At 38.7% G+C, this 14,255-nt stretch overlaps 1 long non-coding RNA gene across 1 annotated transcript in view; it reads left to right on the top strand.

The window, feature by feature from the left end:
* Positions 1-14,255, top strand: part of LOC138492347 (uncharacterized) — a 102,649-nt gene that overhangs the window by 82,699 nt on the left and 5,695 nt on the right. Inside the window, exons 2-3 of the long non-coding RNA XR_011276188.1 lie at positions 1,593-1,667; positions 2,028-2,093. This is a non-coding gene — a long non-coding RNA (uncharacterized lncRNA). The remainder of the gene's footprint in view (positions 1-1,592; positions 1,668-2,027; positions 2,094-14,255) is intronic.

Below are 14,255 nucleotides of genomic sequence, written 5' to 3'. Positions count from 1 at the left end.
GGCCACTCGGGTTCACGCAAAAGACCCTTTCTCTCCTACAGCTCTATTTGCATCCTCTTGTTGCTAGTATGTTTAAAATCCCTGTATGAAATAATTCCATCCCATTTACATACAGGTGTGTTCAATTTTTGTGGAAACGCTCTTGGTAAGAATAGACTATGCTCCCACTAGGATGTGGTCGTGTTTTTAAATGGTAGTTTTCATCTTGTCTCTTTGGTCCACTAAATATTCCACGATACATGCAGATTTGTAGGGTTTTTCTTATCTGTTAAAAGATATTGCTTATGTTATCTCTGGTCTTATATATCTTGTGAAACAATGCGATTTCCAACCTCCTATCTTTTTGACCACTTGTGTCCCCATGCCTCCCCACCATGCTGATGTGGTTGTGAATATCCTCAAGGAATGCGCCCCATATTCGCCTGATATCTGTTGTCCACATGGCCAGGCCAGACCCAGTATCTCCAGACTCCCCTCTTCAAGACCCCATCTCTGCAATCAACATATGTTGTTGTCCATTGAGCAGTGTCTCAATGGCAGTTGGCACCTATGAACAGGGTTGTACTGGGCCATAAAATTGTCTCGGGCACCAATGAAAATGTGGCCCACAGTTCGAAGTCGCTATTCATTCCTTTTCAGACACTGTTTGAATATTACCCAAAGGGGAGTGTTTCAATGAGAAGGTGATGCAAATTGTGCATTTAAAAAAACATATATTCACCAACAGTCTTCACTTCTACTAGCCACATATTGAAGTAACACATCAAACTGGCCCACATTGCCCAAAAAAGTTGGGCACTTTGATAAAAAAGAAAATGGCCCACACAAGCTTTTTGTGTTTGTGGATCTACCCTGGCGCTATTGCCCCATAGGCAGTACAGTAGGCCTATCCCTGTGCGCTTGCAAGGGGGCTGAGTGGGTGGGTATGGCAAATGTGAAACATTGGCATCATGGCGGAGTGGGTGTCAACGAACACGTCACACATTCACATACACACCACTTTTCTAATCCTTTATAAACACCTTGACATTTACCAGGAGTACATCTGTTCAATCCACAAGGTATATCGTCATCGAGATACCGGTTCCCCGGATACCTGTTCCACGGCTACGAAGTTCCCTGGCTTGCTGAATCGGCTCATTTGTTCGTCCGAGTAAGGCTAGGTCACCTATTTGGTTCTGTATGTTCATAGATTGCTGCTCTGAAAGTTTCTATCGATTTCCACCTAATGTACACAGTATTCTAATTTTCATTTATCTCAAAGACTTCACAATTATCTAATGTTCGATGTATTTTGATTTCGGTAAATAGCACATTGCATGACTGTGCATTGTAACAGAATGGAATGTTTCATTTGAAAGTATGTTTTCTTTTCATACTTGAAAGTTAATTCAATGGACGAGTGATTCGTTACAATTTGCGGTATAACATTCAATTCTGAAAGAAAGTGATCTCTGTGTGAATTCAATTAGGTTACACAGGTTTTCTTTCTCTATTTAAAACAAAATGTACAGACAAAGCTGTGTAATACTTACTTTACTCACATTCATACATAATTATTTGTAAACATGAATTATATATTTTTCACACAGATCTTACAGACGTTTTTCAAGAATGACTTCATGTATCGTTATTGGTTGCCCTTCTGTGAGCACACGCTGGTTCATGTGAGTAGTGGACAATTCATTTTTTATGTTTGTTGGTATGCAGGGCAGTGGTCTGTATAACTATGTCTTCTCAATGATCTCTCGATTAATTTAAAATGGTGTATTGAAAAGGTAACTTCATGAACGGTTTAGAGTTGTCTGTGTTTATTCCCATCAATGTTGTATTACTCAAGTTTCCCTAGTTACCAGACTTACCCAACTTTTAAAATGTTTCACTTTAGAATTCTCTCTCTATCCCCGCTTTCAGAACACTCTAATAAATCAGTGAAATGTGGCCCTTAGTAAAAACCTGCATAGTGCCCTTTAAAAGTCGCCTAATGTTTTCAAAATGTGTTGGTTGACATATCCTTCTTTACATAGAGCTCACTGATGGAAACACAGACCCTCACCAGTGATGAAACCACTGACATGTCTACCACCCCAATGGTGAGCCCAACTGAAATGCCAAAGTGATATTTTAGAGCGTTGGATGTTGCCACATTTCTAATAATAATGTGCCTTTTCCATTGTACTCTTTTATGACAATGTAATGAAAATGAAGGTGCAAGATTCTTCATCAATTACTTTTCCGGAGTCAACATCAACCTCACTCGCCTATCAAGTAATTATATTGTACTAATCCTTCATATATGAATGAACAATACATGTGTGTGTTATGCTTGGAATTTAAACATATTGAAAATTATTATATATAGTATTGGTTATTTACACAAAGTGGCATGTATGGGTGTCTCTCAGTATGTGGATAAAAAAGACCTAGGCTAACTAGCCATCGGTGTGGGACGCACACCCTTAGATCCCACTTGGATTTATTCAATTTAGAAAGTTATTTCAGGTGTTTAATGCAATGATATTCAAAAGATTTCCTGTGAGTGATAATAATTTGACGTTTATTTTTTCATTAATTCCTTCTGTTATCAGGAATATTTACCTTTAAGCAAACAATAAAATATCAGCAAAAAATGGCCAATGCATTTCAGATATAAATATCCTTCTTCAGGGCCTTTTAGCCTCTTAGCCTCTAAATTCAACTATGCACACATTAAGGAAATACCACAAAAAGGGTAACAATTGAAATTCCATTATTATGGTAACAGGGTACCCACAAGACACACACAAAACATGGAGAAAACATACAACATGAAGAGAAAACATTTTTAGAAACCAAACTTTCAAGAATATCATCATTATTCATTGTCTTGTTGCCTCTGTCAATGTTATGTATTAATGTATAGTGTGCCAGTCTGCATCACCTTACTTGATCTTGGTATTCTCATGATATACATACGAAATTGCACATTTCTTGTTGATTGCACCCAGTTAGATTATCCGTGTCTGAGTGTTGTGTTTACATACACGTGCCTAATATGTGGCCAATACAGGCAATATGTAAACTCATATGATCAGGCAGTAGAGAGATCTGTGTACTCATTTTGAGTTAAAATGTAATCGTGAACACTATTAATGTGAATCAAGTGTCTGAATATCCCTCCACCGTAGTGCGAGTTAAAGAGTGTCATACTAGTATAGCACCGTAGGTAAGGTGTCTGACCTGGCGTCACAAGTGTCTTATGTGGCGAGTATAAAGAGTCAGCGGCACAGTGAGTTGTTCAAAAAAGGAGCAGAGTGAAATACGTCAGTTACGAATCACCATCAATCATGTTATCACAGTACCCCCACAGTAATTTGTCCGATAATCCTACCTGAAAACTGGTAGCGTGTCTTTACATAACTTGCTCGTACCGCGGGTGAAAGCCGTGTGAGTTCTGTTGCACGGATTATGTTGTGTGTTGCCGTGGCAATTCCCCTACCAAAATGGCCGGTTGCGTCATATGTTGTCGGCCATCTTGGTGTGGGATAATGTGTGAATCACTCGTGATGTACAATATAGAAGGCAATAAGTGCCTGGGTAGGTTAGCTATTTAAAGTAGGGAATAATGCACCCTGAACAAGGGTAAGCAGTATTCCTGAGGATTATCTATTGTAGTGTACATATATCCTACGGTGTGTCATGTGCCCTCTATTAGAACTTTCAAATGGTTATTTATTGATTTGTTTCTTAGAGTGCCTTATTACAAATTCAAATGTATATCACTGAGCAACAAACAAGTGCAACCACTCAAAAATCAACTTAATGGTTCTAAGTGTGGGCTACAGACATATAGGTATTGCACACCTTAGTATTTCTTAATTTGAAGAACACAAATGTGTGTGTCATTGCAAGTACATCATGGTTCACTAGAACTCAATAAACAGATAGACAGATAAATGCATATTCATATGTCTGAACAAGTAAGTGTAACAAGACCGATATAGACTGTACAGTCATAGAAGTACATGGTTAAAAGTGACCACGCATGTGTGTGCTCGTGATCCTTAAAGTCTAGTGTTTATTGGATCATGATGGTCAGATCACTGTATTTATCATAAGAAACAATTTAGATCAAGCTCTTTGTTCATGCCCCTTGGTGCCAACGTGTCCAAACGGTCGATCTAATAGGCTTATCTTTGTTGTCTCCTCTTTTTAGGGTCAATGCCTGTCCGGGAGTTGTCCATCACTTCCAGTGTCAGAAATCTGAATTGTGCAACACTGTGATTCTTTTCAATGAAGTGTCTTGCTACCGCTGAGTTGATGTTCTTGTTGCGTATGCAAAATTTCTGTTCGTTCATCCTTGTTTTACGTTTACCCCACATAATATAAGCCACATGGGCATCGTATGCAGTATATACTGTTTTCCGTGTTGCAATTTGCAAAGCATTTTAGTTGGATCTTTTCTCCTGTGTATGGGTGTTGTACTGTCCCTCCCTTGATCACATTGTTGCAATTACTGCAATTGACGCATGGATGAGTCACAGGATGTTTCGGATTTTTCAGAGTAGATTTTTCATCTCTAGTGTTGACTAGTAGATCCCGTAAATTACTTGTGCATTGGTATGTGAACAGTGGTTTGTTCTGAAAAAGATCTCTGGTCCTGCAGTCGTTCGTAAGGATAGACCAATGTTTATTGATACATTTTTTTTATCTATTTGGAAACATACACCATGGTTGGTGATTCAGTTTTGGTTCTGGTTGCTAATGTGTCTGCCCTTGTTTTGATGGCTACTTTCTCAGATGCTTTCTTCAGATCTTCTTCAGGATATCCTCGGGCTTGTAATTTTCTTTGTAGTCTGCCTAATTCTTGGTCAAATTCTTCTTGGTCGCTGAAGATTCTTTTTAGGCATAGCATCTGTCCATATGGTAAATTGCGCAGGGTGTTTTGTGGGTGAATACTCATCCGATGTAGCAAGTTATTTCTATCTGTTGGTTTGGTGTATAGAGAGGTGGTGATCTGTTGGTTGTTCACATTTACTCTAACATCTAAGTAATGTATGCCGGGATTTCCAATCTCAGCCGTGAATTGGATGCGTGTATCTATAGTATTGATATATTTGAGGAAGTTGTCCAATGATTCTCTTGTTCCTTGCCAAATCTTCAATTGATCTTTCCATTCTGCTTTTTCAAGGATGTGAATAGTTTCGAATCTATGCATAAATGCATTGGCATATGATGGTGCCATGGTTGCGCCCATTGTGGTGCCTGATACTTGGAGGTAGTATTCTTTAACTCGTCTGTCTCTCAGTATGTACCATTGTCTGCATCTCATGTTTTCAGTTTAGTTTTGCTTTTACATCCATATTAAAACAAGTACTATGTTATAGGGGGCTGCTGGAACTTCAATTACAATCACTTCCACGTTTGCAACAGGTCCAGAGTATGAGGTATGCATACTTACAGTTTCCTTGCTACAATGAAAGTAAATCCTACAAAAGATATACTTTGAGACTGAAATGCATGTAACCTTGCACCATTTCAAACTTTTTCTGATTTTATTTCTAACATTACACTTCCTCCCTAATGCAGAATAGATTTGAAAGGAAACATTACTAAGCAAACTACTTTTGAAGACAACATTATAATCACTATGTTTTACAGGGTGATCTCAGATGAAGTCCATGGGCCTCATTATGGGGTTGGAGGCAGCCATGGAGCTATTAGCTCCATGGCTGCCTCCAAACCCCTTCCGACTCCGCCCTGGTGAATGGAGCAATTACCATTCCATTCCGAGGTCGGAGGGACCGGTAATTCCCCATTCACCAGGGCCATTCCCATTCCCATTTGAGCCCCGATAGGGCTCAATGGGAATGGGGAAGACGCTAATAACGGTACCGTTATTAGCTCTATAGTCCCTTTGCGTGTCCCGTCCTTAACCCTGCAAAAACCAGGCGTTAAGGAAGTACCCGCAAAGGGAACTCGTAGTAAAGAGGTAAGGGATTAACGGCACCGGTGCCCTTACTGGTGCTGGTAATCCCTTACCTCCCACCTCGTAATGAGGCCCCATGTGTCTTCTTGGAAGGTTATTAGGTGAAATCTGGAAAGTATATTATGACCAAATCACGTTCACAGTTTTTCGAGGGTATGTTCATAAGAATGTTCTATTTGTGTTGCAACAACAAACCTTATAGTATAATGTTTGCAATCATTTTAAACTACTTTGTGAGGAAGTGCTCTGTGCGATGAAAGATTTTACATTTCAGTTCAACTGACATTTAACTTTTCTTTATGATTCTTCTTTCCAAGGAATATACTCAAGATGTCCAATTAGAAGAGGCAAATCGACCAGAGGTATACATAACCTAATACGAAATACAATTGAGCATCACATGGGATTGGGAATACATTTTTACAATGTTGCAATGTTTTGAAGTCCAAGTTGGTTCGATTTGTTTGTTTGAGTCGAAAATAAATTTGTTTGATTTAAAACATATAAAAACGCTCTTTTTACAGCTTGATGTTGTGGTCAGCAAAGTGAAGGCCACGGTTTCAAAGCAAATTAAGAAAACAAGGGTAAAGAACAAACCCGTATATTTTGGAGAAGTTTTTAAGCAGATGTTTTAGTCATATTATGTTTTAGGTTGGAAAATCATATCTTCTGTATGTGTGCTATACATTGAGCATGTTTTTCTATAAATCTGTTACAGGCCCAGAAGGAAGAGGAGTATAAAGACTCAGACAACAAATGAAATAAAAAGATGTTGCTTGCTAAACGGATTTCACAATGAAGCAACTACTAATTGAGGCACATCGTGGTCAGTCAATATCCAGCCTTGTGATGCATATGTCCAGTGGCTGGAAAATGAATGGAATCTCACCTGCGAACCATACAAAGTTACCATGGACTATTGCTACTTTGTGGAAGATTACCCAGATTAAACTGAAGACAATGAAGATGCATTGCAGACCCTTCACACAATCTACACCCTCTAAAAATGTTCCATCCACCAAACATTCAATGTTACCTGTTTCTCCAATTCATGTGGAAATATCACAGCCTGAACTAACAGAGGCTGAAGCTTTAATGCAATTGACTGACAAATTTGCTCAAGATCTCGACTTCAGTATGCCTATTTTGGGGGAATTGTCCACCAGTTCGAGTCGCAAAACACAGTACTGTAGGATGATTGGCTATTAAAGGAGCAGAAATAAATTGCATTCATTTGCTGCCTGCTAGAGATTGTACAAATGATTAAATGTGATCATAAATTGAGAGGAAGCATATGCAGGGAGCCATTGGTGAATTTATCTTGTGTATTACAAGGCACCAACCTGAAAATCCAGGCCAACTGTGTCTACCTACATAACTCATTTTCATGGTCTATTCAACCAATGCTCGGCAAAGTGCCTGCTGGGAATGTAATTTGTTCATCAGCTTTACTTTTCAGCGGATCGAATTTCAGTGAGATTTCCAGTTTCTGTAAATTTGTGGGACTTGAGTTCCTTGCTAAAACCCAGTACAGTTATACAATAGGTCACACCCAGAAATTAATTTTTGTTATCGGGGGTCTGCAGTGTATTAGGGTGAAGATAACATGATGCACATAGCAATTACAGACTACCTCTTTCTTTCTCCTATATTTCACCAGTTTTGTGGCCCAAAACAGTGACAATTAGTTGACATGTGTCAGCAAGCATAAACACGACTCAAACCCTCTCAGTTCTTGCAAATGGACTCTATATTCATTTATTTCACAAAGTAGCTTTCTTATTGCAAGGTATAATGTTACAAAACATAAATTACACCGTGATTTTCACAAAAAACAATCAATCATACATCACTCTACATCATTCTACATGGGTTAGTATACAAAAAAGAGAGAACTAGCGGTTCTATTATGCCATCTGATCAGGAGTTCTACAACAAGAAATAAATAAACTTTCTTAGAACGTCGCGTTAGTTGTTGGATGCCTTGTAGCAGAGCGATATGAGAAACTAAGAGACAGTAGGGCACTTTCACAATGTAATTTCTTATTCTACAGAGCCTTTTACATTGATGGTCTCTTCCTGTTTATCACACGATTATGATGTTCCTATTTACTCCTCTAGCTTCAATCACTGAAAACAGGTTGCTATTGTTATTTGGCCTTGAGCGAAAGTCAGCAACTATTCGAAGGACAGAATGGGCCTCATCACGAGTTGTGCGGTATCCCAGCGGTATTCCCGCCGGGATACTGCCAGTGCTAATAGCGTTACCACCAACCGGCCCGGTGCTATTAGCGCTGGATCAAGGGTAGTGCGGTAACTGTAATTGCCCATTAGGTCCATTGGACCCAATGGGGGGATTTGCGGCGCAATTAGCACACGCTAATAGCGCAGTGCTAATTGCGTGGTGCTAATTGTGCCAGAAAATAGGAATTTTCCTGGCGCGTTTACCTGGGGGTAAATGCTGCCAGACTTGTGATTGGGCAGGCCCTTAAATGCAGCATTAATAGCGTTACCGCCACATTTAATGGTTACCGCCCAAATCGTGATAAGGCCGAATGTGTCAAATACCCACAAAAAATGATAACATTAACTATATTGAAATGTGGACATACGAAAATTTTGTTTCCATTTCTGCGATCTGTTGTTTAGAGCGGTTACTCAGCGTGACAACAAGAGAATGGAACTTCAAATTATGGAAGCTCAACTATACATAATATTGGTGCGATAAAAGCGGTATGTGTGCTGTATGCATAAAAACTAATGCAGCGACGTGCGAATGTGTGATTTGACCAAAATAATTGACACAGTACGTTTTGTTATGTTGAATGATATTTATCCCGCGCACTATAAAAAAGTAGGTGCGTAACTCACGGTTTGTTTATCTGTCTAGTTATGATTGTTATTTGTGTATAGTTTAAAGAGGAGTGAGTAGAGCTATGATTTTTTGGGACGTATTGCTTGCTGGCCTTGCACACCAATATATTCTGTGCAGAGTTATGGGTTGTTAGATGGACCATATTGTGATGATTATTCCTCGAAGACCCGCAACCATAACTTGTATGCAGGCTAATAATATCTACACCACTTTGTCACGTTCGCTAACCCGGTGTGCTGTCACTGTTGCATCCTTGTGCACAATAAAGTGGGGGTTGGGGTAGGGGAGAGTTGGGGGATGAACCTTTTCCATGGGCACTTGGTTCTCTTTTCGAACACTAATCTTACCACTTCCATTATAATGGTCAAACAAATTGGCCATGTGCAGAAAATATACTGATGATATATTCAGCATTTGGAAGGGCCCACCACAAGACACAAGAACTTGAAACATTCCTGAATTATTTGAATGGGTGTAATCAGAAGATCAAATTCACCTTAGAGATTGGAACACCAGAAGTCAACTTTCTGGATGTGAAGATATTCCCCAAAAAATAAACTCCACACCACAATCTTTAGAAAACCAACGGATGTTAACAATAGCTTATTCTACACCAGCCATCACCCACAACACCTCAAAAATAACTTAACATTCAATCAGTTGCTCCGAATTAGATGCATAGTTTCAGATGAAGAAACATACAAGGAAGTTGAAGAAGATCAGGTAAAACAATTTCAAGAAAGAGGTTTCCCACAACCAATCTTGGCTGAGGCTACAAAGAGATGCCGATTTCAGAAAAGAACAGAACTTTTGAACCAGCAAAAGAGAGTGGACAAAGAAAATCCCCCACTTATTTACTTATCACAATACTTAACGCAAACCTTACAAATGAGAAGAATCCTAAATAAAAATTGGAAAATCACAAGACTGGACCCACAACCATGTACATTTTTCCAAAACCACTCCTAATGGCATACAACAGGGGTAGAAACCTGAGAGATTCCTTGGTAAAAGCGGAAAGAAGCGATAAACCTAAAAAGCTATTCCTTTCCAAACCAAAGAAAAGTAAATGTCCATGTTTGGTCTTTTGTCATTGTAATAATGTACAAAAGGGGACACACATTAGACACCCCTACACAGGCCAAAAAAATCCAATTACAAGAATATGCTACATGTGAAAGCAAATTTGCAATATATGGATTGATTTGCCCATGTGGCAAATACTATGTGGGACAAACTACGAGGAGAGTCAAAGACAGAATTTCAGAGCACAAATCGACCATAAGGACAACAAATATGAAATCACCAGTATCCAGACATGTTTTGGATAAACATAATATGATTTCACAATCAAGATTTGTGATCTCAGAAACAGTGCCACGACCACCTAGAGGAGGGAATTTACAACAAATCCTGTCACATAGAGAGATGTTTTGGATTCACAGGCTAGAAGCATTGGAACCCAGAAGGATGAACGAGGAATTCTCATTAAATGTGTATTTGTGAATAAATTAATAGCATCTGGGAACTAATAGTCTATAAACATTGGTGGTACCTTGTTATAGGCACCTGTACAATCTTATAGTTCATTAAACATCATGAGACACTTTTGTACATAAAATGCATACCAACGTGGGGAATCTAACTTCATGAGACATTCTTGTATATAAATTGTATACTAATGTGTGGAATTTTACACAGAAACATCTGAAGCAACACCTTTGAGGCATCATACAAATTAGTGGATGTGATTTATACAATGTGATAACATTCATGTATGTAGACATTAGTAAAATGAAAGACCAAGTGCATCTATTAATGCTGACTATACAAAGCCGTTTGAAGTAAAATTAAATTGTTGACTACACAATGGCGTTGTGGAATAATGGAATAACCATCAATTGATAGACAATTATTGCAATATAGTGCTACTCATATTTGATGACATTTATTCCATTCTGAAGGAATCAGTGCACTCAGTTTACTATGATACTGGTAGTTAGGCACCGCATACACATGGAAATATTTTGTGGCATTTGGGCATTTGCCCTGCGCCGTCTCTCAAAGATTCCTATATATATTTTTAAAATTAATCTAACCAGGCTGGTCACCAGTGCTGTTCAACCAGAATAAGATATCTTGCAGAATAGCGATATTCAACAGAACCTTTAGGAACTCTTTTTCCCATAATCCAGAGTACCAATATCACGGTACAAGTGCATGCTCAGCACGTTTATATGAAAGACACAGGTTGCCTAGCAACAGGCTTACACTGAAGTGGACCGAGGCGCTTGGAAAGCTCGTACAGGCATCGCGCATGAAAATCGTGCTAACTGATTTAATCGGGTAAGTGAAAAGAACTCAAAACGCAAGGTTAGAGGATAACACTCCGTAATGGTGTAATTACTAACATTAAGGTATACTCACAGATACCCATGTTGTTTAAATAACGAGAGCTACTGAAGAGATTAGGATTCCGGAGCGCAATCACCATCCCTCCATTTGCTGAAAATATGGTAAGTACTGTCGCCCATTATACTGATACAGACACTTGTACCATCAGTTAATATAAAGTCACTTATTGAAATAATATATTATTGACACAACAGGTTTAGCTCAGCACCAGGAGGAAGTCCCTAGGAAACTAATGATCGTATACACGTCAGATATTACGTCGGAAGTCTCATCTATATATTGGAAACCCACAGGGTAAGTAATGTACCATAACTCACTCAATTTAATTTAACATCAGAATAAGACAGACAGTAATGCTCATTTATGAATATATTTTATGAATCTGTATCCAATTAAGATATGATGCCATCTCCCTTATAAAAGAGGGAGGAAGTTCTAATTCTCTGCCAGGTAACGGGAATTATTATTACTTTATTACTTTAACTTGGAAGTCATTCACAATCACTAATGCATATTCAATATACAATCCACAGGTGTACAGTACCACTTGAGAAATTTAACACTAATTCAAATTGTGACAACAATGGATGAAGTTTCCATTAATGCACAACGAAATTGAGAAATATTGAAGAAGAAATTTGTTTTGGTGATGTTGAAAAGGTTTTTGAAGTTGTTCTGAATATAAAAACATATTTTTGCTCCTGAAGAAGAGAGGTTCACTCTCAAAACACATAGAGCTCTGTAACAAATGTATTTGTAATTTATTTTGATATTTTATGAGATTGAATTGTGGAAAATAAATCATGCACTAAGATAGTTGGAATTGTTTCATCCTGAATTACACATAACATAAATGTGTGAGATAATTATATAAATTGTGGCTTTCAAATCACCTATATATGTATGAGAATATTGTAACTAATCTTGATTGGAAATGTGTTCCAATATATATAGGTGTGCAGGGGACGGGAGTTCCCATTGACAATGGGTACTTTATTTTCTTCACTTCCATTATAATGCCATCTGTATGTAATTCAACATAAAAGGTTACTGTCTCTGTCCTTATTTTCTGGTAGGGCCTGCTATGTGAAGCGGGTGCATCTGGTTCTCCATCCCATTGGGAGCTATACCTCCTTCACAGCGCTAACCTTTCATGTACGTCGTCTTCCTAGCTACTCCCACATGGTGTCATGTCTGTGTTCATTCTGTGTGGTTTGTGTTTATGATTAGGTTTCATCTGGTTCTGAATTATATGTTAACTTGTTGTATTCGATTACAGAATGGCAACTAAAACATATTCTTTTATTCTGTTATCAACACAGCTGTATTGCACCGTTCTGCGCATTCCATAGTTTCCAGCTACCGTTGGTTGGATTCTTCAATCAACATTGGCGGATAATCATAATCAGTGCTTATTTGATTACCTTTATGTGGGATGACCGACAGGGACCAATCTGCCCTTTGGCCGTACCAGCAATAAGGAGCAACCTGTCAGCGTTTATGATGTAAAAAGTGCTGAAACGAAAGCGTTGTGCTTGAAAGTGCAAAGAATCCATATCTAAACACAAACGGAACACCATGTGCATCATTAGAAACCTTTGCTGGTGTGACATAAGGAAACACAAGTATTGGAATACAGGGATTGATCGATCGCTGATCACAATCAGTGTATCATGAGGATGTTTTAAAGAACATTTGAAGCAGGCAATGGTTCGCTAGCTATAACTAGGATTCAAAAACATATTGTGCACTTCGTGGACTTAATATTCTCTTGTTTGCCTTATTTGCAAAATAAAAGCACTTGTTACATTGCAGACTATTGATGTTTTCTTAAAAATAAATATTTGCTCTCCTATTTGGGACAAGAAAGAAAGGTTATACGCTATGAGAGGATGTGTGTGTTTATCTTCCTGGTTCTGTGTTTATTAACGTTATGGCATGGGGGATGATGCGGCACGTTTGACTACGCTGACCAAGAACGTCATCCTCATGAAAATAGGAGGAGTACATTGTTTGGACTAGTGATGTCAGTTTGAGGGACAGGCGATTTGTATTCTTGCCGCAAGGGCACTTGAACTAAGGGCGATGCATCAACTTATAAGATTAGTACACGGTGTCTGCGCCCAACCCGTTGTTTTTGCATGTGTAAAAGTGAGAAAAACTAAGGTAACATACATAGGAAAACAATTCATGATTGAATACATGCCCGAACGATCAGGACAATACAAATTTTGAGCGAACTTCCCCTTTAAGATGCTACAACAACTAACTAACATGGATAGCCCAGTCCCCTTACAGTGGACTAAAGAAACAGAAAAATAATTTGAAACAGTCAAGCAAGTGTTATCATATCATAACATCAGTTTTAAGGTTGCCAAATTACAAAAAGAAATGCACACTGCATTGCCACAAACAAAATAGGTTTTCCTTAGCCTTAAGCAAAGCCTTAAGCAAAGACACATAGAAAAGCAAACACCAACAGCCTTCTATAGTACAGCGTTAGATCAAGTTGCGTCAGCTCTGCGACCAGGCCTTAGATCATTAGCAGCTGCTGCACAAGCAATACAATAATGTGAGTGTACAATGTTAAGATTGCCATTTGAGGGAGCAGTTCCTCATGTCATATGAGCATTATTGGTGAAGACAAAAACACAACATCTGTCTCTATCATGACTGACCAAGTATGAAATGCATTACACATAGCTCAGCCACGTTGCCCTGCTTTGAATCCAGCATTGCTGTCACCTACTCCCCCTGATGGTGAACCCCATGACTGTGAGCCACATGACTGTTCCCATCACCTATGAACACATTCAACCTAGACAAGACCTGTTTGGCATGCCATCACAGAATGCAGACTTAATACATTTTATTGATGGATCTTGTCGCAGAGATGCAAAGAATCAGCTTTTACTTGGATATTGAGTTTGTTCACCTCAGGAATTAGAAGAGAGCAATAGACTACCCACTGTGTACTCAGCACAAGTGGAAAAATGA

This window comes from Ambystoma mexicanum, chromosome 10 (assembly GCF_040938575.1).
Source record: "Ambystoma mexicanum isolate Mex_15411 chromosome 10, UKY_AmexF1_1, whole genome shotgun sequence".
In the NCBI taxonomy this organism is placed as follows: domain Eukaryota; kingdom Metazoa; phylum Chordata; class Amphibia; order Caudata; family Ambystomatidae; genus Ambystoma; species Ambystoma mexicanum.
This window is presented reverse-complemented; position numbering and strand designations above follow the sequence as displayed.